Below are 26162 nucleotides of genomic sequence, written 5' to 3' on the forward strand. Positions count from 1 at the left end.
TTTATTTTTGGGACAGAGAGAGACAGAGCATGAACGGGGGAGGGGCAGAGAGAGAGGGAGACACAGAATCGGAAACAGGCTCCAGGCTCCGAGCCATCAGCCCAGAGCCTGACGAGGGGCTCGAACTCACGGACGGTGAGATCGTGACCTGGCTGAAGTCGGACGCTTAACCGACTGCGCCACCCAGGCGCCCCCCATTATATTCTTTACAGTGCAACACTGATCCTACTTTTTTTTTTATTCCTTTATTTCTGCCTCCAAACATCACGCTGTGTCATCTGCTTAACAGAGACTACAACTTATCACGGGTCTGCTTAACTCTAACTGCATCTGTGAACTCATGTCTCGTCATCCTTCATAATAAGAAATTTCTTTGCCTTACTGTTTTCTTCGCTTTCTTTCTTTTTCACATGTGGTTGCTCTAAGCTGAAGGTTGCTTATCCTTCCTTACAAGGCATCTGCCTTTATTGTGCATTTCTTCTATTTACTTCCTAACTTATTATCGAACGTTCGGGAACAAACTGACTCTCATGGACGCCCACCGCTCTTTGCTCCCTTGTAGGTGGCCACTAAGAGGATGTGGGATCAAATTTTTCCACGCAATTATCAAATGAATAGACAAAAGGATACAAAACATCTGGACTTCGGGGTAAGCTTTTGGTAGCATACACATTAGAGAAATGGAAATGAATTCCTTTGGTTACTGATACCACCGAAATGGATCTCAGATAGGACTGTAAACAATGGAGAGCTTAAAATGAAGCAGCATGGGGGTGAACGATCTTGGTTTAGATTAGCAGACCTGGTAGAGCTTAAGGTCAAATCCAACTTTGTTTAACATGTTCGTAAATAATCTGGAAGACTTGATTTAAAAAACCCTTAATTACGTGTTAGGGTGAATTCAAGCTGGGAGGTGCTACACATGATATGAGGAAAAGAACTAGAAGAGGTAGATAGAATGATAAATGCTCATCCATTCATCAGGAAAAGAATAAAATGAGAGCTTAGTGTGAGAGCAGTTTCAAGTTATTAAAAGGAAAAAAAAACACATGTAAAGGAAGAACAATGTTGAAAGAGGTCACAGAAAGCAATTTGTAACATGGTATAGAGGCAACGATAGTCATTATTATATAAAGTTCTCTTAAAATGACTCTGACTTCTATCGAGGGTGCATATAATCTGTCGACCTAAATGCCAGGATGATACAGAATCATTACAATCATATGCACAAAGTCATGCATTTTGTACTTAACATTTTTGTTTATTTCATTTAAAAAACTGACATCTAGAAAGATTGATTTTGGGGGGGCGGGTAAACAGTGGTGCAGAGTTTAACACATGTATAGATTCGTGTAACCACCACCACACTCCAGTGACAGAAGTTTCATTATCCCCCCAATATTTCCTTTTGCAACCCTCTTCTCACCCCAGGCCTCCAGCAGCTATTTACTGTCTCTGTTACTACACTTTTGCCTTTTTGACGGTATCACGTAAATAGGATTATCTGTAACTTTTGTTGTTGTTCTTTGAGGTGGATTTTTTTTTTTTTATTGTGGTCAAAAACACATTACATAAAACTTACCATCTTAACCATTTTTAAAGTATACACTACAGGGGCGCCTGGGTGGCTCAGACGGTTAAGCGTCCGACTTGAGCTCAGGTCACGATCTCGCAGTCCGTGAGTTCGAGCCCCGCGCCTGCTTCCCATTCCGTGTCTCCCTCTCTCTCTGCCCCTCCCCCGTTCATGCTCTGTCTCTCTGTCTCAAAAATAAATTTAAAAACTTAAAAAAAAAAAAGTATACACTACAGTAGTATTAACCGTGGGCACACCGCTGCACAACAGAGCTCTAGAACTTTTTCAGCTTGTAAGATGGAAACTCTATGTATGTCCACTGAACAACTCACCTGGCCCTCTCCCCAAAGGCCCTGGGAACTACCATTCATCTCTGTTTCTAAGAGTTTGACTATTTTAGATTCCTCGTGTAAATGGCATCATGTAGTATCTGTCCTTCTGTGACCGGCTTATTCCACTTGGCACAATGTCCTCAAGGTTCATCCGCATCGTAGCGTAGGACAGGATTTCCTTATTTTTTAAGGCTGAATAATCAATATTCCACTGCATGTATATACTACATTTTCTTTACTCAGTTATCTGTTGATAGACATTTAGGTTGCTTCTAGTTCTTGGCTATTGTGAATAATGCTCCAATGAACATGGGTGTGAAAATATTTCTTAAAGATCCGGTTTTCAATTTGACAATAAATTTCATATGTTGAAAAAAAAAAGATGTCACTTCAAACAATAGTTAATAACTTGAAAAAAAAAGATCCTGTTTTAATTCTTTTGTATGTATGTCCAGAAGTGAGATTGCTCTATTATATGGTAATTCTATTTTTTAACTTTTTGATAAACCTCTATACTGTTTTCTGTAATGTTTGCACCATTTTATATTGCCACAAACAGAGCACAAGGGTTCTAATTTTTCCACATTCTCAGCAACAATTGCTGTCTCTCTCTCTATATATATATATAATGTCACAAATTATATATATATAGTGGCTATATATATAATATTAATATATATTAATATATTATATTAATTATTATATATTATATTAATATTATATTATATATTTATATTATATATAATATAACATATATTATATTGTATATAATATATATTATAATATATTATAATTATAATATATAATATATAATATATAATATGTTATATTATATATTATATATTATATTATATAATATAATTACATTATAATATAATATAATGTAATATATAATATAATATAATATAATATAATATATTAATATATATTATATTAATATTAATAATATTAACATATATAATATATAATATATACATATTATATATATATAGTGGCTATATATATATAATATATAGTGGTTATCCTAATGAGCATAAAGTAATCTCTCGTGGTTTTTTTTTTTTTTTTTTTTTTTTCTGAAATTTATTGACAAATTGGTTTCCATACAACACCCAGTGCTCATCCCAAAAGGTGCCCTCCTCAATACCCATCACCCACCCTCTCCTCCCTCCCACCCCCCATCAACCCTCAGTTTGTTCTCAGTTTTTAACAGTCTCTTATGCTTTGGCTCTCTCCCATTCTAACCTCTTTTTTTTTTTTTTTTTCCTTCCCCTCCCCCATGGGTTCCTGTTAAGTTTCTCAGGATCCACATAAGAGTGAGACCATATGGTATCTGTCTTTCTCTGTATGGCTTATTTCACTTAGCATCACACTCTCCAGTTCCATCCACGTTGCTACAAAAGGCCATATTTCATTTTTTCTCATTGCCATGTAATATTCCATTGTGTATATAAACCACAATTTCTTTATCCATTCATCAGTTGATGGACATTTAGGCTCTTTCCATAATTTGGCTATTGTTGAGAGTGCTGCTATGAACATTGGGGTACAAGTGGCCCTATGCATCAGTGCTCCTGTATCCCTTGGATAAATTCCTAGCAGTGCTATTGCTGGGTCATAGGGTAGGTCTATTTTTAATTTTCTGAGGAACCTCCACACTGCTTTCCAGAGCGGCTGCACCAATTTGCATTCCCACCAACAGTGCAAGAGGGTTCCCGTTTCTCCACATCCTCTCCAGCATCTATAGTCTCCTGATTTGTTCATTTTGGCCACTCTGACTGGCGTGAGGTGATACCTGAGTGTGGTTTTGATTTGTATTTCCCTGATAAGGAGCGACGCTGAACATCTTTTCATGTGCCTGTTGGCCATCCGGATGTCTTCTTTAGAGAAGTGTCTATTCATGTTTTCTGCCCATTTCTTCACTGGGTTATTTGTTTTTCGGGTGTGGAGTTTGGTGAGCTCTTTATAGATTTTGGAGACTAGCCCTTTGTCCGATATGTCATTTGCGAATATCTTTTCCCATTCCGTTGGTTGCCTTTTAGTTTTGTTGGTTGTTTCCTTTGCTGTGCAGAAGCTTTTTATCTTCATAAGGTCCCAGTAATTCACTTTTGCTTTTAATTCCCTTGCCTTTGGGGATGTGTCGAGGAAGAGATTGCTACGGCTGAGGTCAGAGAGGTCTTTTCCTGCTTTCTCCTCTAAGGTTTTGATGGTTTCCTGTCTCACATTTAGGTCCTTTATCCATTTTGAGTTTATTTTTGTGAATGGTGTGAGAAAGTGGTCTAGTTTCAACCTTCTGCATGTTGCTGTCCAGTTCTCCCAGCACCATTTGTTAAAGAGGCTGTCTTTTTTCCATTGGATGTTCTTTCCTGCTTTGTCAAAGATGAGTTGGCCATACGTTTGTGGGTCTAGTTCTGGGGTTTCTATTCTATTCCATTGGTCTATGTGTCTGTTTTGGTGCCAATACCATGCTGTCTTGATGATGACAGCTTTGTAGTAGAGGCTAAAGTCTGGGATTGTGATGCCTCCTGCTTTGGTCTTCTTCTTCAAAATTCCTTTGGCTATTCGGGGCCTTTTGTGGTTCCATATGAATTTTAGGATTGCTTGTTCTAGTTTCGAGAAGAATGCTGGTGCAATTTTGATTGGGATTGCATTGAATGTGTAGATAGCTTTGGGTAGTATTGACATTTTGACAATATTTATTTTTCCAATCCATGAGCAGGGAATGTCTTTCCATTTCTTTAAATCTTCTTCAATTTCCTTCAGAAGCTTTCTATAGTTTTCAGCATACAGATCCTTTACATCTTTGGTTAGATTTATTCCTAGGTATTTTATGCTTCTTGGTGCAATTGTGAATGGGATCAGTTTCTTTATTTGTCTTTCTGTTGCTTCATTGTTAGTGTATAAGAATGCAACTGATTTCTGTACATTGATTTTGTATCCTGCAACTTTGCTGAATTCCTGTATCAGTTCTAGCAGACTTTTGGTGGAGTCTATCGGATTTTCCATGTATAATATCATGTCATCTGCAAAAAGCGAAAGCTTGACTTCATCTTTGCCAATTTGGATGCCTTTGATTTCCTTTTGTTGTCTGATTGCTGATGCTAGAACTTCCAGCACTATGTTAAACAGCAGCGGTGAGAGTGGGCATCCTTGTCGTGTTCCTGATCTCAGGGAAAAAGCTTTCAGTTTTTCCCCATTGAGGATGATGTTAGCTGTGGGCTTTTCATAAATGGCTTTTATGATCTTTAAGTATGTTCCTTCTATCCCGACTTTCTCAAGGGTTTTTATTAAGAAAGGGTGCTGGATTTTGTCGAAGGCCTTTTCTGCATCGATTGACAGGATCATATGGTTCTTCTCTCTTTTTTTGTTAATGTGATGTATCACGTTGATTGATTTGCGAATGTTGAACCAGCCCTGCATCCCAGGAATGAATCCCACTTGATCATGGTGAATCATTCTTTTTATATGCCGTTGAATTCGATTTGCTAGTATCTTATTGAGAATTTTTGCATCCATATTCATCAGGGATATTGGCCTGTAGTTCTCTTTTTTTACTGGGTCTCTGTCTGGTTTAGGAATCAAAGTAATACTGGCTTCATAGAATGAGTCTGGAAGTTTTCCTTCCCTTTCTATTTCTTGGAATAGCTTGAGAAGGATAGGTATTATCTCTGCTTTAAACGTCTGGTAGAACTCCCCTGGGAAGCCATCTGGTCCTGGACTCTTATTTGTTGGGAGATTTTTGATAACTGATTCAATTTCTTCGCTGGTTATGGGTCTGTTCAAGCTTTCTATTTCCTCCTGATTGAGTTTTGGAAGCGTGTGGGTGTTCAGGAATTCGTCCATTTCTTCCAGGTTGTCCAATTTGTTGGCATATAAGTTTTCATAGTATTCCCTGATAATTGTTTGTATCTCTGAGGGATTGGTTGTAATAATTCCATTTTCATTCATGATTTTATCTATTTGGGTCATCTCCCTTTTCTTTTTGAGAAGCCTGGCTAGAGGTTTGTCAATTTTGTTTATTTTTTCAAAAAACCAACTCTTGGTTTCGTTGATCTGCTCTACAGTTTTTTTAGTTTCTATATTGTTTATTTCTGCTCTGATCTTTATTATTTCTCTTCTTCTGCTGGGCTTAGGCTGCCTTTGCTGTTCTGCTTCTAGTTCCTTTAGGTGTGCTGTTAGATTTTGTATTTGGGATTTTTCTTGTTTCTTGAGATAGGCCTGGATTGCAATGTATTTTCCTCTCAGGACTGCCTTTGCTGCGTCCCAAAGCGTTTGGATTGTTGTATTTTCATTTTCGTTTGTTTCCATATATTTTTTAATTTCTTCTCTAATTGCCTGGTTGACCCACTCATTCGTTAGTAGGGTGTTCTTTAACCTCCATGCTTTTGGAGGTTTTCCAGACTTTTTCCTGTGGTTGATTTCAAGCTTCATGGCATTGTGGTCTGAAAGTAAGCATGGTATAATTTCAATTCTTGTAAACTTATGAAGGGCTGTTTTGTGACCCAGTATATGATCTATCTTGGAGAATGTTCCATGTGCACTCGAGAAGAAAGTATATTCTGTTGCTTTGGGATGCAGAGTTCTAAATATATCTGTCAAGTCCATCTGATCCAATGTCTCATTCAGGGCCCTTGTTTCTTTATTGACCGTGTGTCTAGATGATCTATCCATTTCTGTAAGTGGTGTATTAAAGTCCCCTGCAATTACCACATTCTTATCAATAAGGTTGCTTATGTTTATGAGTAATTGTTTTATATATTTGGGGGCTCCGGTATTCGGTGCATAGACATTGATAATTGTTAGCTCTTCCTGATGGATAGACCCTGTAACTATTATATAATGTCCTTCTTCATCTCTTGTTACAGCCTTTAATTTAAAGTCTAGTTTGTCTGATATAAGTATGGCTACTCCAGCTTTCTTTTGGCTTCCAGTCGCATGATAAATAGTTCTCCATCCCCTCACTCTCAATCTAAAGGTGTCCTCAGGTCTAAAATGAGTCTCTTGTAGACAGCAAATAGATGGGTCTTGTTTTTTTATCCATTCTGATACCCTATGTCTTTTGGTTGGCGCATTTAATCCATTTACATTCAGTGTTATTATAGAAAGATACGGGTTTAGAGTCATTGTGATGTCTGTATGTTTTATGCTTATAGTGATGTCTCTGGGACTTTGTCTCACAGGGTCCCCCTTAGGATCTCTTGTAGGGCTGGTTTAGTGGTGACAAATTCCTTCAGTTTTTGTTTGTTTGGGAAGACCTTTATCTCTCCTTCTATTCTAAATGACAGACTTGCTGGATAAAGGATTCTTGGCTGCATATTTTTTCTGTCTAGCACCCTGAAAATCTCTTGCCAATTCTTTCTGGCCTGCCAAGTTTCAAAAGAGAGATCAGTCACGAGTCTTATAGGTCTCCCTTTATATGTGAGGGCACGTTTACCCCTTGCTGCTTTCAGAATTTTCTCCTTATCCTTGTATTTTGCCAGTTTCACTATGATATGTCGTGCAGAAGATCGATTCAAGTTACGTCTGAAGGGAGTTCTCTGTGCCTCTTGGATTTCAATGCCTTTTTCCTTCCCCAGTTCAGGGAAGTTCTCAGCTATGATTTCTTCAAGTACCCCTTCAGCACCTTTCCCTCTCTCTTCCTCCTCTGGGATACCAATTATGCGTATATTATTTCTTTTTAGTGTATCACTTAATTCTCTAATTTTCCCCTCATACTCCTGGATTTTTTTATCTCTCTTTTTCTCAGCTTCCTCTTTTTCCATAACTTTATCTTCTAGTTCACCTATTCTCTCCTCTGCCTCTTCAAGCCGAGCTGTGGTGGTTTCCATTTTGTTATGCATTTCGTTTAAAGCGTTTTTCAGCTCCTCGTGACTGTTCCTTAGTCCCTTGATCTCTGTAGCAAGAGATTCTCTGCTGTCCTGTAAGCCCAGCGATTAATTTTATGACTATTATTCTAAATTCACTTTCTGTTATATTATTTAAATCCTTTTTGATCAGCTCATTAGCTGTTGTTATTTCCTGGAGATTCTTCTGAGGGGAGTTCTTCCGCTTGGTCATTTTGGATAGTCCCTGGTGTGGTGAGGACCTGCAGGGCACTTCCCCTGTGCTGTGGTGTATACCTGGAGTTGGTGGGCGGGGCCGCAGTCAGACCTGATGTCTGCCCCCAGCCCACCGCTGGGGCCACAGTCAGACTGGTGTGTGCCTTCTCTTCCCCTCTCCTAGGGGCGGGATTCACTGTGGGGTGGTGTGGCTCGTCTGGGCTACTTGCACCCTGCCAGGCTTGTGATGCTGGGGATCTGGCGTATTAGCTGGGGTGGGTAGGCAAGGTGCTCGGGGGCAGGAGGAGCAGGCTTAGATCGCTTCTCCTTAGGTGATCCACTTCAGGAGGGGCCCTGTGGCAGCGGGAGGGAGTCAGATCCGCTGCCGGAGGTTTGGCTCCGCAGAAGCGCAGAGTTGGGTGTTTGCGCGGAGCGAGCAAGTTCCCTGGCAGGAACCGGTTCCCTTTGGGATTTCGGCTGGGGGATGGGCGGGGGAAATGGCGCTGGCGAGCGCCTTTGTTCCCCACCAAACTGAGCTCTGTTGTCAGGGGGCTCAGCAGCTCTCCCTCCCTTTGTCCTCCAGCCTTCCCGCTTTCCGAGCAGAGCTGTTAATTTCTGACCTCCCAGACGCTAAGTCGCGCTTGCTGTCGGATCACAGTCCGCCCGGCCCCTCCGCTTTTGCAAGCCCGACTCGGGGGCTCTGCTTGGCCGGCGAGCCGCCCCTCCGCCCCGGCTCCCTCCCGCCAGTCCGTGGAGCGCGCACCGCCTCGCCGCCCTTCCTACCCTCTTCCGTGGGCCTCTCGTCTGCGTTTGGCTCCGGCGACTCTGTTCTGCTAATCCTCTGGTGGTTTTCTGGGTTATTTAGGCAGGTGTAGATGGAATCTAAGTGATCAGCAGGACGTGCGGTGAGCCCAGCGTCCTCCTAAGCCGCCATCTTCTGTACACTAATTTTGCACTTTGTAATGGGCATTATGATAGCAGTGTTAAGAAAGAGCAGAGGGGGGCAAGATTGGAAGCAAGGAGACATTTTAGAAGGCATGCAAGAATTCAGGTTAAAAGTAATGAGTGTTGATGTAAGGCATTGGCTCCAATCTCTCGTGGTTTTAATTTACTTTTCCCTAATTTTTACTGATACTGAGCATCTTTTCATATACTTTTAGTCATTTGTGTATCTTCTTTGGAGAAATATCTGTTCAAGTCCCTTGCCCATTTCTAAAATAGGTTATTAGGGTTTTTTTGTTGTTGTTCAGTTACAAGAGTTCTTTACATATTCTGGATATTAACCCTTTATCAGAAATATGGTTTGCAAACATTTTCGCCCATTCCATAGGTTGCCTTTTCACGCTGCTGATTGTTTCCTTTGCTGTGCACGTGTTTAGCTTTGAGGTAGTATCATTTGTCTGTTTTTGCTGTCGTCGCCATGCATGCTTTTGGTGTCATAACCAAGAAATCACTGCCGAATCCAATGTTATGAACTTTCCCCTATGTTTTCTTCTAGTAGTTTTACGGTTTCAGGTCTTACATTCTAGGTCTTTAATCCGTTTTGCATTCATTTTTGTAGATGTTGTAAGTTAAGGGTCCTTCTTCTTCTTCTCCGCCTCTCCCCCTTCCCTCCCTCCTCCCCCTCCCTTCCCTGTCCTTCTCCTTCTTTTCTTCTTTTTTGGCAGGTAGCTATCCAAGTTTTCCCAACACCATTTGTTGAAAAGACTGTCCTTTTCCCATTGTGTACATTGGCTCCTTTGTATATGGTCTCCAGAGTTGTTCAAGTCCTCTATTTCCTTACTGATCTTCTGTCTGGTGACTTACCCCTAACTGAAAATGGGCATTGAAATCTCCAACTATTATTGTGTTACTATTTATTTCGCCCTTCAGTTCTGTCAATGTGTGTTTCACGTATTTGGCTACTCTGCTGTTAACTGCACAAATGTTTATAATTGTTCTATCTCCTTGGTGAATTGACCCTTTAACATACTGTTTGAATATACATTATATAATGTCCTTCTTTGTTTCTTATGATAGTTGACTTGAAGTCTATTATGTCTGATATAAGTCTGATATGGCAACCTCTTCTACCTTTTGGTTACCATTTGCATGGAATATCTTTTTCCACCATTTGACTTTCAGTCTGTATCTGTCCTCATATTTGAAGTGTCTCTTGTAGACAGCATGTCATTGGATTATATATATATAATGTTATATTATTATTATTATTATATGTTTATTTTTTTTTTAATTTTTTTTTTAATTTTTTTTCAACGTTTATTTATTTTTGGGACAGAGAGAGACAGAGCATGAACGGGGGAGAGGCAGAGAGAGAGGGAGACACAGAATCGGAAACAGGCTCCAGGCTCTGAGCCATTAGCCCAGAGCCTGATGTGGGGCTCGAACTCACGGACTGCGAGATCGTGACCTGGCTGAAGTCGGACGCCTAACCGACTGCGCCACCCAGGCGCCCCTATATGTTTATTTTTGAGAGAGAGAGAAAGAGCACAAGCGGGGGAAGGGCAGAGAGGGAGACACAGAATACAAAGCAGGCTCCAGGCTCTAAGCTCTCAGCACAGAGCCCGATGAGGGGCTCAAACCCATGAACTGTGAGATCATGACCTGAACTGAAGTCAGATGCTTAACTGACTGAACCACCCAAGTGCCCCATTGGATTTTATATTTTTATACATGTAGCTACTCTATGTCTTTTGATTGGGGAGTTTAATTCATTTATATTTAAAGTAACAATTGATACGGAAAGATTTAATATGACCATTTTGTTTACTGTTTTCTGAATGCCTCTCAGTTCTTTTTCCCTGTTTTCCCCTCTTGTTGCCTTCCATTGTGTTTTGCTGATTTTTGTGTGCGTGACATGTTTTGATTCTTTCTCATTTTATTTTGTGCATCTTCTGTAGGTATTTTGTTTGTGGTGATCACGAGATTACATAGAGTATCTTATATTTATAATGATCTATTTTAAGTTGAGAACAGCTTAACTTGAATCCACATATAAAAACTACTCCTTTATATCTACCCCTGCCAATTTGCTGTTATTAATGTCACAGATTACCTCTTTTTATGTCTGTGTCCATTAACAAGTTTTTATAGTCATTTTTCATGTTTTTCTCTTTTAAATTCTATACCTGAATTGAAACTGACTTATACACCATTATCACAGTAATACAGAATTCCGTACTTGTCTATATATTTACCTTTCCCAGAGAGTTTATATTTTCATATGCTTTAATGTTGCTGTCTAGCATCCTTTAGTCTCAGCTTGAAAAGGTCCCTTTAGCAATTCTTGTAAGGCAGTATGAGTGATGACGAACTCCTTCAATGTCTTTTAAAAAGGTTTTTTTAGAGCAGTTGAGAGACTTCCCACATAACCCCTACTGCACCCCACATGCATAGCCTTCCCCATTATCAGTATCACTCACTAGAATGGTGTATTTGTTACCAAGAATGAACTTATACAACACATCATAATCATGCAAACTATAGTTTACCTCAGGGTTCACTCTTAGTGCTGTACATTATATGGGTTTGGACAAATGTATAATGATATATTCAGAGTTATAGTATCACAGGGTATTTTCACTGCCCTAAAAATTCTCTGTGCTCTATTCATCCAGCCACTCTAGCAACCAATGATATTTTTATTGTCTCCATAGTTTTGCCTTTTCCATAACGTGATATAGGTGGAATCATGCAATATGTAGCCTATTCAGAGTGGCTTCTTTCACTCAGCAATATGCAGTTAAGAGACCGTCTTTTTTGTCTGGGTTGTCGACATGCGATCCAGACTGAGGAAGACGCAGAGACTTTGGAGCCACGGGAGCCACGGCCACAGCAGCATCAGCAAGCACCGGAAGCATCCAGGAGGCCGGGGTTATGTTGGTGGCAGGCATTACGACAGGATCAACTTCAACAAATATCACCCAGGTTACTTTGGAAAAGTTGGTACGGGTCATCACGAAGGCCAAATTCATCAGAAGAGCTGAGGTGAAGACTAAGGGGGGAGGGGTGGCTGTGTCCTGGTAGCTTGAAGCCAGGTGGAGGGAGGTTCATTAAATGCTAACAAGTGCTTCTTCAAAAAAAAAAAAAAAAAAAAAAAAAGATTCCTCCGTGTGTTTCCATGGTTTGATAGCTCATTTGTCTTTAGCACTAAATACCACTTCATTGTCTGGGTGTACCACAGCCGATTTATCCAACCGAAGGACATCTTGGTTGCTTCCAAATTTTAGCAAATGCAAATAAAATTGCTATAAACATCTGTGTGCAGGTATGTTTGTGGGCGTGTCTTCGACTTCTTTGGGTACACACCCAGGATCATATGGTAAGACTACCTTTGGTTTTGTAAGAAACTGCCAAACTCCCTTGCAAAGTAGCTAGACCATTTTGCATTCCCAGCAGCAGGGCATGAGATTTCCTGTGGCTCCACATTCCTTGCCAGCATGTGGTGTTGTCAGTGTTCTAGATTTGGGTCATTCTAATCGGCACGTAGTAGTATATCATTGGTGTTTAAATTTGCATTTCCCTGATAACATAGGATGTGGGGACTCTTTCACATGCTTTTTTGCCATCTATCTATCCTCTTCGGTGAGGTATCTGTTTAAGTCTTTGGCCCATTTTTAAATTGGGTTGTATGTTTTCTTCACGTTAAGAGTTCTTTGTATATTTTGGATAACAGTCCTTTATCAGATGTGTATATTTTGGAGAACAGTCCTTTATCAGTTTGCAAATACTTTCTCCCAGTCTGTGGCTTATCTCCTCATTCTCTTGACATTGTCTTCTGCAGAACAAAAGTTTTCAATTTTAATGAAGTCCAGCTTACCAATTATTTCTTACATGTAAATGCCTTTGGGATATCTAAAAAGGCACCACCATACCCCAGATCATCTAGGTTTTCTCCCATAAGTTGTATACTTTCACATTTTAAATTTAGGTCTATGAACTATTTTGAGTTAATTTTCTGTGAAAAATAAGTTTCATGTCTAGATTCATATTTTTTTGCATCTGGATTTCCAGTTGTTTCAGCACCATTTGTTGAAAGAACTATCTTTCCTCCACTGAATTGCCTTGTTCCTTCATCAAACCTCACTTGACTATAGTTATGTGAGTTTATTTCTGAGATCTTTTTCAGTCTCATTGATCTCATTGGTGGGAGTCTATGCTTTCACCAAAACCACACTGTCTATACCACTGTATCCTTATAGTAAGTCTTGAAATCAGGTAGTGTCAGTCCTCCAACTTTATTCTTCTTTGATACGGTGTTAGCTATTCTGGGTATTTTGCCACTCCATATAGTCTTTAGAATCAGTTTGTTGATATCCATAAAATAACTTGCTGGGATTTATTGCACTGAATCTATATGTCAAATTGGGAAGCACTGACACCTTGATAATATGAGTCTTCCTATCCATGAACATGGAATATCTCTCCATTTATTTAGTTCCTCTTTGATTTCATTCATCTGAGTTTTATAATTTTCCTCATATAGACCTTATGCACATCTTATTAAATTTATATCTAAGTATTTCATTAATTTTTGATGCTAATGCAAATTGTGTTTTTAATTTCAAATTCCACTTGCTCCTTGTTGGTATATAGAAAAAAGGCGATTGGATTTTTTTTTTTAATGCCAACCTTGTATCCTGCAACCTTTATAATGGCATATTAGTTCCAGGAGTTGTTTTGTTTTGTTTTTTTTACCGATTCTTTTGGATTTTCTATATAGACAAGCATGTCATCTGCAAACAAAGACAGTTTTATGTTTTCTTTCTCAATCTGTATATCTTTTATTTCCTTTTCTTGTCTTATTTGCTCTGTAAAGACTTCTACTTCCCTTTGAGTGGTGAGAAAGGGTATCCTCGCCCTGCACCTGATCTTAGCTGGAAAGTTTCAAGTCCTTACCATTACATATGATGCTAACTGTAAGTTTCTTGTAGATATTCTTTATCAAGTTGAGGAAGTTCCCCTTTATTCCTAGTTTACCAAAAGTTTTTGTCATGGGTGGGTGTTGCATATTAATTTTTTAAATTTTTTTAGGTTGAAGTTGATTTTTTGGATATTAATAGAAATTGAATTCATATGCAAAAAAAAAAAATCTGTGGCCTTTGCTATCTCTGAACTCTAAGACCTGACTGGTAAAAATGAGGCAGCTGTGATCAGTTCTTCATGTAAGGATGCAGTCTTCTTTTTACTTGCTCATTCCCTCACAATCTCAATTCTACATTGTGAAAGGTCACAGAATGCTGAGATTTTTATCAAGAATTCACCTTTAACTCTGGCTACTCCCCAAACTCGTCTCCAGTCAAATAATCTTACTTGAAGTAAAACCAAGGAAGGGATCTTACTCCTTTTTATTCATTAGGCTTGTATCTCAGAGTACTAAGTAGACTTTAAAATACTAGAAACATTCTAGGCAAATATTCTAGGGTCTAGGCAGTTTCAACCTTTTTGCTGAACAGACCAGCCTTTTCCTTATAAAATCACCTTTGTACCTTTGTGAAAAATCAGTTGAGTGTATTCATGTGGGTATATTTCTGTACTCTTTTGCTCCATTGATCTATGTATTCTAGTATGATTCTTATGACGATATTCTTTTTTCCAAAACTGATTCAGCTATTCTAGTTTCTTTGCCTTTCCATAGACATTTTAGAATCAGTTTATTTGTATCTACACAACATTTTGTTAGGCCTTGATTAGAATTGTGTTAAACAGAACTGACATCATTACTATAATGAGTCTTCCAATCGATTAATACAGTATGTCTCTCCATTTACTTGGATCATCTTTGATTTCTTTGTTGTTTCGTACTTTGTGGCATACAGATTCTGCACACCGTTTTGTTAGACTTACGTGTACATAGTTTTTTAGAGCTCTTGTAAATGGCATGTTTTGAAAAATTTTTCAAATTCCAATTGTTCACTGTTAATATGCAGACGTGATTGATTTTTATCTTTGGACTTTGTGTGTCCTGCAACGTTGTCAAACTCACTTATACATTCCAGGAGGCTTTTTTTGTAAATAAATTTGGATTTCCTACTTAAATAATCATGTCATCTGTGAACAGGGACAGCTTTATTTCTTCTGCACCAATACCCAACTCTAGGTTTTAGGCTGCCTTCAGTCTAGGCCAACAGACCCTGAAGGAAGAAAAATGGTAAACACACGGACATCTCAGTGTTATTTTAAATTCTGGTCTTCTCCAACTTATCTGTTACTATTCACCTTTCAGAGTGCCCAAATAGCAGCTCCATATGCATTCTTTCCAGATTTCATAGCTGCATTCAGTGGAAGGCAGGGTGGAGTATGCTTATTACCTCTTACCTGGAACCAGAAGCCTTGTAATTTATAGTTGTCACTAGAAATTCCAGTCTTTATTAGAAAAGTTTCAAGTTAAAGTGTCATTATTGCTACCCATAAGAACATTTCCATGTCTTGCTTTCCTCTTCCTTTCTTACCTGCTCAACATCATTTACCTCAATCGCTAACCCAGGTATGTGTGGCAGAGGAGGAAAACACCCAGAAGCGAAGACTGAAGGGGAAGATGAGGACACCCAGCATCTTTAAAAGGCTGGTAAAAGCAAGCAATGTAAATTGTGAAGCATATGTTATAGTTAGAGCAACTCAAAGATTTAAAAATTCTATTTTCACGATGCCCGGGTGGTTCAGTCAGTTAAGCATCTGACTTGGTTTCGGCTCAGGTCAGGATCTTTCGGTTTGTGAGATCAAGTCCTGTATCAGCCTCTGCACTAACGGCACGGAGCCTGCTTGGGATTCTTTGTCTCCCTTTCTCTCTGCCTTTCTGCCGCTCATGCTCTACCTCTCCCCCATCTCTCTCAAAATAAACAAACAAACGAAAGGTGGGTAGGCAACCTCATCACTTAAACATCCATTCAACAATATTTGTTGATCGCTTACTCTATGCCCAACACTGCTTTAGGCTCTAGAGATACAGCCATGTACAAGTATAGTGAGAGAGCTAGATAAAAAGCAAGTAAACAAAATATGAAGAAAAACAGGCTTACAGGAAGCTTATGAGATTGGAAGTGGACAGGGTGAGTGGATGGGTGTATATAGGGCAAGACTGAGCTCTGAGGTCTCATTGTAAAGGTTCATGTATGGGCGGAGACCAGAATTAAAAGAAGCGATAAGGAAGACCTATGGGTGGCGCACAGGCAGAAGGAACTGCGTGTATAATAGTCAAATCGTTCGAGATTGGTCTTCGAAGCAGGTAGAGGCAGTTTTCAAAAGGGTTAGGGGCTCAGGTAATGAATTCGAACTTTTATTCCAAATGTAATAGGAGCTCATTTGGAGGTATTTTTTTAAAAAACATTTAAAGTTCATTTATTTATTTTGAGAGAGAGAGAGAAAAACAGAGCACATCAGTGGGGGAGGGGCAGAGAGAGAATCCCAAGCAGGCTCTCCGCTGCCAGCACAGAGCCCGATGTGGGTCTCGAACTCACAAACTTTGAGATCATGAACTGAGCCAGATGCTTAACTGACTGAGCCACCCAGGCACCCCTGGAGTTTATTTCTAAAGTTTCATTGAGGACAATTTCAAACATACAAAAGTAGAGAGGATAGTATAAAGAACCTTCATATATCTATCAATCAGCTTTAACAATTACCCCCCCACACACGTGACCAATCATTTCATTCACACCTGCAATCATACCCCTCTGAAATACTATGAAACAAAATCAAGATACGGTTTCATTCTTAAGTGTTTCAGCATGTGCTCTTAAAAGGTAAGGATTCTTTTTACCATCACACCTAAAAATTAATATTTCCTTCACATAAACAAATATCCAAGTCAGTATTTAGGTTTCCCAATTGTGTCACAGTAATTCAAATCAGAATTCCAAAAAGATCCACGTATCATAATAGCTTGACAGGTCTTTTGAGTCCTTTGTAATCTATACACATCACCTATTTTTCTCCTTGTAATCTAGTTACTGAAGAAACTGGGTTGCCTGGTCTGTAGCTCTTCCTATAGTTCAGATTTTGCTGATTGCGCCCTTGGTGGTGGTGTTTAACATGTCCCTCCTCATTCCCCAGAGTTCCTGTAATTTGTAGTTAGAGATAGAGGCTTCATATTTAGGTTTGATTTTTTTTTTTTTTGACAAGAATATTCCATCAGGAGATATATAACGTCTGGCCTTCTGTCTTGTGATATTACCAGCCATTGCTTAAGTGCATTAACTCATCATGGAATGCAAAAAGGTTCTATTTAATTCTACGGTACCTTCCTTGTTTATTCACTGGAATTTTCCTGTAAAGAAATACTTCCTCTCAGTTGCTTGGTTACCTGAAATGTTATGGGCTGAACTGTGTCTGCCCCCCCTCCCAAGTTCATACACTGAAATCTTAACCCCCAGCACCTCAAAATGTCACTGTCTTTGGAGTTAGGGTCCCTAAAGAGGTAATTAAGTTAAAAGGAGGCTGTGAAGGGGATGCTAATCCAATCTGACTGGCGTCCTTATCAGAAGAGAAAATTTGGACACACAGGGATTTCGTACGCAGAGAAAACACCATGTGAGGACACAGTGAGAAGGTGGTAAATTGCAAGCCAAGAAAAGAGGCCTTGAAGAAATGACACTTCGATTTTGGACTTGCAGCCTCCAGAATTGTGAGAAAGAAATTTCTGTTGTTTAAGTCACCTACAAACTAATATACTAAGGTAAATTTGTATAGGTAAGACAGGATGAATGCTTGATATTACCAAATTGCCTTAATTTACCAGATTTTAGCTTAATGAGTTGGTTCCCAAAAGTGACCAGTGATGTTTTTCAAGTTTCATAATGGACTCATGAATTTGAATAATTTATTGATGTTTTAAAATCTATTACAGTTATTATTTTTATTGATACAAAAATTATTCCACGTTTGGCTGTTGAAAGCCTTTTCCAGTTAGCTTAAGTCCCTAAGGCCATGACTATAGTCTTTTGTCATGGCTTTAGTGTCTTTGATAATTTCCTTACTTTCTGATGTGACAAGACATTCCAGACTCATCTCTAACTTCCCGCTCCAGATCTGGAATCAGGCATTTGTCCAAGTTACTCTTGTTCCCTTTAGTGGGAATGGTTGAGGCGGGGATGCTAGCAGTACTCATTACAGTTGAGTTGCATGTTTTTTCCAGCACCTTCCAGGGCACAAAACTAAGAAAACTTCCATATGCCATGAGTTTATAGTGTTACTTCATATTCAAAACTGTAGGATTTTACTTAAATTCTTTGATCTGTATTTCCCTTTCTCTCATGACTAATTCCATTTCCCAATGATACCAACATAATTAATAATTTGCTTTATCCCACAATTAATCCATACAACAATCTCAAATAACAATAACTAACACTACCATTAACAATATTACTAAAGCAGTTTAAGAATTTCTTCAATTTGGGGGGTGCACCTGGGTGCCTCAGTCGGTTAAGCGTCCGACTTTGGCTCAGGTCATGACCTCACAGTTTGTGAGTTTGAGCTCCGTGTGGGGCTCTGGGCTGACAGCTCAGAGCCTGGAGCCTGCTTCGGATTCTGTGTTTCCCTCTCTCTCTGCCCCTCCCCACTTGTGCTCTCTTTCTCTCTCTAAAAATAAATGAACATTAAAAAAATTTTTTTTGCCTTTTTTTTTCTTTTTTTTATAACTTGTTTTATTCTTTATTTTTTCAAATTTACATCCAAATTAGTTAGCATATAGTGAAGCAATGATTTCAGGAGTAGATTCCTTAGTGCCCCTTACCCATTTAGCCCATCTCCCCTCCCACAACCTCTCCAGTAACCCTCAGTTTGTCTCCATATTTATGAGTCTCTCCTGTTCCGTCCCCCTCCCTGTTTTTATATTATTTTGGTTTCCCTTCTCTTATGTTCATCTGTTTTGTCCCTTAAAGTCCTCATATGAGTGAAGTCATATGATTTTTGTCTTTCTCTGATGGGCTAATTTCACTTAGCGTAATACCCTCCAGTTCCATCCACGTAGTTGCAAATGGCAAGATTTCATTCTTTTTGATTGCCGAGTAATACTCCATTGCATACATATACCACATCTTCTTTATCCATTCATCCGTTGATTGACAGTTGGTCTCTTTCCATACTTTGGCCATTGTTGATAGTGCTGCCATAAACATGGGGGTGCATGTGTCCCTTTGAAACAGCACACCTGTATCCCATGGATAAATGCCTAGTAGTGCCATTGCTGGGTCGTAGGGTAGTTCTATTTTTAGTTTTTTGAGGAACCTCCATACTGTTTTCCAGAGTGGCTGCACCAGCTTTCATTCCCATAAAAAGTTTTTTAATAAAAAAAAATTCTTCAATTTTTTTTGCCCTTTGGTGATAGCTCATAAGAGATGCCCTTGAATTAATTCCTCTTTGTGTGAATATGCTACCATTTCAATAAATAGTCAAGCTCATTTCTTTATTTTGCTTTTTGTTTTTAGGGACTGCTTGTTTTAAAGTTTTATATTCACATAGTCACAAGGTCAAAACTACCAAACAATGTAGATCCACAGATATATTCACCACCCTCTCCCCTTTCTTCTCATAGATAATTTTTAAATTCGATTTTGCTTCCACTGGAGAAAAGTGTGCGTGAAGATGTGGAGAAATTGGAACCATCATACATCGCTGGTGAGAATGTAAATAGTACAGTTGCTGTGGAAAACAGTTTGGTGGTTCCTCAAAAAATATTAAGCGTAGAATTAACACTTAATCCGGTAATTTCACTTCCAGGAATGTACCCAAAAGAGCTAAAAGCAAGTCCTCAAAGAGACATTTGTGCACCAATGTTCACAGCAGAACTATTCACAATAATTGAAGGTGGAAACAAACCAAGGGCCCATCAGTAGATAAATGGAGAAACACAATATGGAGTGTATGCACAACAATATATCATTCGGCCACAAAAAAGAACAAAATTCTGATACAGAACACAACATGGATGAGCCTTGAAAACATGATGGTAAGTAAACTGAGCCAGACACAGAAGGACAAATAGTATATGGTTCTGTGTATGTGAAAGGCCTAAAACAGGCAAACTCACAGAGACAAAAAGTAGATTAGAGATTATCAGGGGCTGTGGGGAGGGAAGAATGAGAAGTTAGTGCTTGATGGATAAAGCGTTTCTGTGTGGGGTCAACGGAAAAGTTTTAGAAGTAGTTGTGGTGACTTCATAACATTTTGAATATTATTAGTGCCTCAAGTTGTACAGTAAAAATGGTTAAAGTGGGAAAAATTGGTATTTTAAAAAAATCTCTCTGCCCATGTTTACATAAATAGTAGCATATGCTCCACACTTGTCTCCATCTTGTTTTATCTCCATCTTCGTTTTCTTTCTTTCTTTCTTCTTTCTTTCTTTCTTTCTTCTTCTTTCTTTCTTTCTTTCTTTCTTTCTTTCTTTCTTTCTTTCTTTCTCTTTCTTTCTTTCTTTCTTTCTTTCTTTCTTTCTTTCTTTCTTTCTTTCTTTCTTTCTTTCTTTCTTTCTTTCTTTCTAATGAATAATCACCTATAGCAGCATATGGTGAGGTTTCTCATTCCTTTTACAGCTGCAGAGCACTCAGTTATAGAAATGTATCACGGTTTATTCAAGTCTCGTAATGATGGAAAATTGGGTTGCTCACTGGAGATTTTATTTTTAAAAAAACGTTGATTTATTTATTTTGAGAGAGAAAGCGTGAGCAGGGGAAGGGGCAGAGAGAGAGAGAGGGGGGAGAGAATCCCAAGCAGGCTCGATGTGGTTAGCTCGGAGACCAATGCAAGACAACCCTGGGATCATGACCTGAGCCAAAATCAAGAGTTGGACACTCAACTGACCAAGGCACCCAGGTGCCCCTGTTCATTGGAGATATTAAATTTTAGTAAAAAAGTGATATATATATAACCTGATCTACCTTTCAAATAGATCACTGTGGCTGATATGTGGAAAATGTATCATGGGGGAGTCAGGTAAGAGTGGAAGCAGAAAGATGAGGACTTTATAAACATCCTGAAGAGATGATGGTTACTTGAACGAAGGTGGTAGTGTTGGACACAGAGAAAATCCGTGAATTCTGGATTGTGATTGTGGTAGAGACTATAGAATGTTTTGATGGGCCGGAGATGGGAAGTAAGGGACAAAGGAAAGCAAAGGTGAATCTTAATTTGGGGACTTCATAAGTCAGGTGGATAGTGATGCTATGGATGGAGATGACTAGGGAAGAAGTAGGTATTAGTTGTTTTGTTTGCATATGTGTTTTGTTTTGGATTTTGTCTTCTATGGGGAGAGAAATCAGGAGTTCTCGGGACATCCAGGTAGGGCATCAAGTAAGTCACTTGGAATATGAAACTGGAGTTCAGTGGAGATGTCAGGTATTAAACATTTTGGAAATTATTGGCATATAGGTGGCATTTAAAGTCATGGGATTGGAAGAGGTTACATAGGAAGTAAATGTAGCTGGGACCAGGAAAGAGGTCAGCATGCTAGCTCTGGTCTATGCTAACAAAGGAGGATGGGCAAACACAGAAGCCTAAGGAGCAGCCCCTGAGGTGCGGGTTGTGGGGAGGAACCTGAAGGGTGTGGTGTCTTGAAATCCAAAAGAAGAAAGCTTTTTTTAATGAACGAGGGAGCTGTCCATATCCACAGCCATGTTCAATGCAACAAATACATGAAGTAAGATGGCTGAATGAAGTAACCAATGGCTTAGGCAATAAGGAGGCTGTTGATGATTTTCACGAGAGACATTTAAGCAGAGGCAAGAGAGAATGGGAGGTGAGGAGTACGAGACAGGCAGGTCAGAGAAGAGCTTCAGATAGGAGATTCTCGAGCATGTTTGGAATGCTTTCCTTGTGAAGAAGGATGACAGAAAAAGGAGAGGGCTAACTGGAGTGGTCACTTTATAGTCCAACTACAGTTCTTAGGCACATTATCATCACCTATCTAGACTTGACTAGTGGTATCATAAGATCTCAACGCCCCTGCTACTCCCTCCACTTTTCCTTTCCTCCTATCTTGAGATGTTCTTTGATTCGATTTGTTTGTAGTTCTTCCTTGGGTCGCTTTCTTAGAAAGAGAACATGGGCGTGTATTTTCCTGAGCTCTCTGTGTATTGAAAATGCCTCTTCTTTGGCCATCCTTTGGCTGCGAAGTGGATTCCTGGATCATCCCTTGTCCTCTAAATGTGGCTTTTCTACTTTCTAACTTCCGGTGCTGGAGGTGAGAAGACTCACACTGATACTTGTTTGTTTCTCTTTCCCTTAGAAAGTAACCAGTTCTCTTTGACTGAAAGCTTGCAAGACTTCTTCCTTGGGATATAGGAATTTCACCGGGATATGGTTCACTTTGTCCATTATTCTGGCCTTTAACTTGATGGTCTTGATCAACCCCAGAACCCAAGTCTTTCCTCATTGTTCTCCTTGTGGGACTTCTAAAATGTGTAATTTTTTGTTCTTCATGGCTCATGAACTTGCTCTCTGTGGTGGAATACGTTCTCCGTTCAGTCTACTTAAACTCTTGATGGAGGGATTAGCAGTGACCATTTTGTTTTCAGTGTGTTGAATTTTTAAATTTTTAAATTTGTAATTTAAATTAGGTATAGCCGTATATTTTCAGAAAACATCTTTTGTGCTTTAATTATATGTCCTTCAACACCCCCTACATTATAATTAAAGTCACCTAAGTCTGCCTTCTTGGGCACCAGCTGCTTTGATTACTTAGTAGCATGCTTCCTTTAAGTTATAGTATCTTCCTACGTGGTTGACGGTCTTCTTGGCCGATTCATAAATTTAGATATAAAATCCCTCGGGAAGTGGAGCACTGAGTTTTATTGGCCAATGTTAGAAGAAAGGTGTCTACTCATGACAGCTGGTGCCCCTCACCCTAGGCACACTGGGATCTATTCTCTCTACTCCTGGCCCACCAGAGAAACAAGCCTTTTTTCACAGCTTTTAAGTCCTAACTTTGTGCACAGTGATGTTCTGAACCTGTAATTGGTGCCCCGGAACTCAGGGCCTCGGCTGCATTTGGGTGCTCCTTCAGGCTTCAACAATAGTAGACAGTTGTTTGAGTGGCCTTGGAACCAAAAAGGAAGGGAGTCAGGAGTTTGAGTTCAAAATCCCCTTAATTTGATTTGATTTTTAAGTCTGTAACTCAGACCATTGCCCCCAGAGCACAAGAACAAAATTCTGGCACATTAAATATACATACTATGCTGTAATATAAAGTCATATGACATACGATTATTGGTATAGCTGTTAAGTATACATAATTAATTGAGGTGTATGATTAGTTGGAGTCATAATGAGAGCAAATTATATTTTGAAATAAATGGGATCCTAAATACATTTTTCTTTCTTTTTTTTTTTTTTTGGTTTCAAGGGCCATGAAATACCACATATATTTTAAATGTCCCACTAGGGATTAAAGAGTAGGATTATAATTCAGGTTAGAGTTTGTAGTTTAAAGTTACCACAGGAGAGAACTTGTGCGCTGGTTCCTTGAACACTTTTTACTTAAATTTAGCTAACACCATCAGTAAGCTAACATGGAAGGTGGAAATTTAACAGATCAGATGGTTCGAGTCCAACAGACATTTAGACACACTGGAAAAAGCGCAGAGACGCTGAGTTACTCATCCTGAACTCTACTAATTAAAAATGTTTTAATCACCCTGGTTCAATTAATGTCTCTAAATAAATTATAAGTTAACAAAATGCTTGTCAGGCCAAACTCTGACCCAGGCTTGCCTCGGTGTGATGCAAACATTGGCAGGAGGCCAAGGACGCTTCGTGTTCTCATGCTGAAATCCGAGCTGGGCTCCGGGAAGACCAGAGAAGCCTAAACAAACATCTGGGCCCTTCTAACTGCTTACTATTTTCAGTTTTCATAACAGCCTTCTCTGGATTTCTATAGAAAAACAAAATACGCTGCATGCTTTTCCTTAGAAGAGGCAAGGAAATCTTGATTGCGATGCCGATTTGGTTTCAATTAGTACGGATGCTTCTCTCTTTTTAACAAATTATCTTTTGCCTCTGCGGTATTTCGTCTTCCATGATCTCTCCTCTCTTTGTTTTAGTTTTCCTTTCTGCATTTTGATTGCTCATCAAATTACTACGAGGTTATTTGATTAGGAGCAATTAATGACAAATCTCTGAATAGGAAAATCCATCTGTCACAATGGTAGTCGGTGTGCTTGGATAATGAACAATTTAAGATAATAAACAGATTCTCCACCTAGAACTCAAGTCTGGCCCCCTACCATGGATATAGCCTGTGGCCTGCAGATGTGCTTAGTTTGGCCAACTCAAGTGTTCTTTTAAAAAACTGAATATGAATGGGGGTGCCTGGCTGGCTCAGTTGGTGTAGCATGTTTGAGTCTTGGTTTCGGGGTCATGAGTTCAAGCCCCATGTCGGGTGCACAGCTTACTTAAAAAAATTAAATTAAGTAAAAATAAAGATAAAAATAAAATAAAATAAAATAAAATAAAATAAAATAAAATAAACTGAATATGAATGACTTAAAGTGGAATGCATTTTTTCCACTTGACATCAGGCCATACAGCCTGAAAGTCCCTCTCACCTTTACCCTACCTGAATGGCTTCTGAGTGAACTAAGTTTGTACCTGGTTAGAATTTCCATGGAGAAAGACCCTAAAGCCACATTTTCTTAAATGTCAGTCAAGGAGTTCTGAGGTGCGGCCCAGGGCTGTGCATGTTTAAGAAGCATTTCAGGTGATTCTACAGAGGGGATCTTGGGCCCCCTGAAGAAACATCACCTGAAAGATTTTCCAAATGGTCTTTGTGTGTGTGTGAGACAAAAAAAAAAAAAAAGTCAAATCAAAGTAATTTCTGTACTCTAACAGTATAGAAAATTGCCAGCAGATAAATGAGAATGATGCATATCATGAATGCATGGGTTCTCCTTTTGCCAAATACACAGAAGTTTTTATGAAGGAAAATATGAGTGAATAACTAAAAATGAATTTTATATGGAAAGCAGCAATTATGTACTCATTGGGACGAATGGCAATGTTACCAAATTTCAAAACAATTTTCTTTCCTAGCTCTCCCAAAGGTGACAGGTGACATCATATTTCTTTTTAGTTGAATTTTCTAAAACTTCATGTAGTAGAAAAAATTTCTACTCATGGAGATGTTTTCTTTTTTTAAAGCAAAATTCTCTCTCAACTTTGTAATAAAGGTTGCTTAACAGTTGAATTGTTACCCTTAATCCAATTACCTTAAATAAAATTATTGATTTGTTAGGCACTAATGAGGTGAACTAAGTTACCATTAAATCTAAATTAGGCAATGTCTTTGCACTGTTAAAACACAGTTTACTAATTACCATTCTTCTGAAAATCCTGGACAATGTTCTTTAAAATTGGTCGAGCCTCTTTTTTTTTTTTTTTAAACTTAGCAAAGTGGGCAACATTTTTCTAAGTGGTGTCCCCCTCTTTTTTTTTTTAAAGAAAGTTTTGTCCTCTGATGTTTTAGATACTTTTAGAAAAGTAGAAAAAGCAAAACATCCATAACCTCACCCACTTAGAGGGGACTTGTAATCAAGTATACCATAATATGAAAGGTGATAAAAATCCTAATATAAATACAACATAATGTGAAATATTTACAAAATAAAACAGGGAATTTTACAAAAAAAAACTTGTGTGCCACAAAAAGCCACAGTTAAACAAAACACAAATTTCACAGAACTTCATAAAATAAAAACCAAAATCCTTCTTTCTCAAGTCAATCCTGATAATTGGCTCTTTTTCTCCTTTTTTTTTTTTTTTTTGGAAGTAGTTTTTCCAGTGATTAACATGGCTTTAAATAATATAGTTAGGACTTTGATTCTTTTTTTTTTCTTTTCAATTTAGGTATAACTTGCATTCAGTAAGTTGCACACAAATCATAAGCTGCCTCAAAGAACTTCTATGTGTGTCTATAACCATGTCATTGCAAACTACCTCCCAGATCAAGCTACAGAACATTTCAGCTCCTAGGAGGCTCTTACCATCTTACCCATTCCCACCCAGGCAGTGTTCCCCCAAAGATAATCACTTTTCTCCTTTATCAACATAGAGGAGTTTTACAAGTGTTTGAATGTTATGTAAACAGAATTATATAGTGTATACTTCCCCCCCCCCTTTTTAAAACTCAAGTGTAATTAACATACAGTGCTATGTTAGTTTCGGGGGTACAATACAATGATTCAACAATTATACAATTCCCAGTGCCCATCAATTAAGTGTACTCTTAAT

Source organism: Prionailurus bengalensis, chromosome B4 (genome assembly GCF_016509475.1).
Source record: "Prionailurus bengalensis isolate Pbe53 chromosome B4, Fcat_Pben_1.1_paternal_pri, whole genome shotgun sequence".
Taxonomy (NCBI): Eukaryota; Metazoa; Chordata; class Mammalia; order Carnivora; family Felidae; genus Prionailurus; species Prionailurus bengalensis.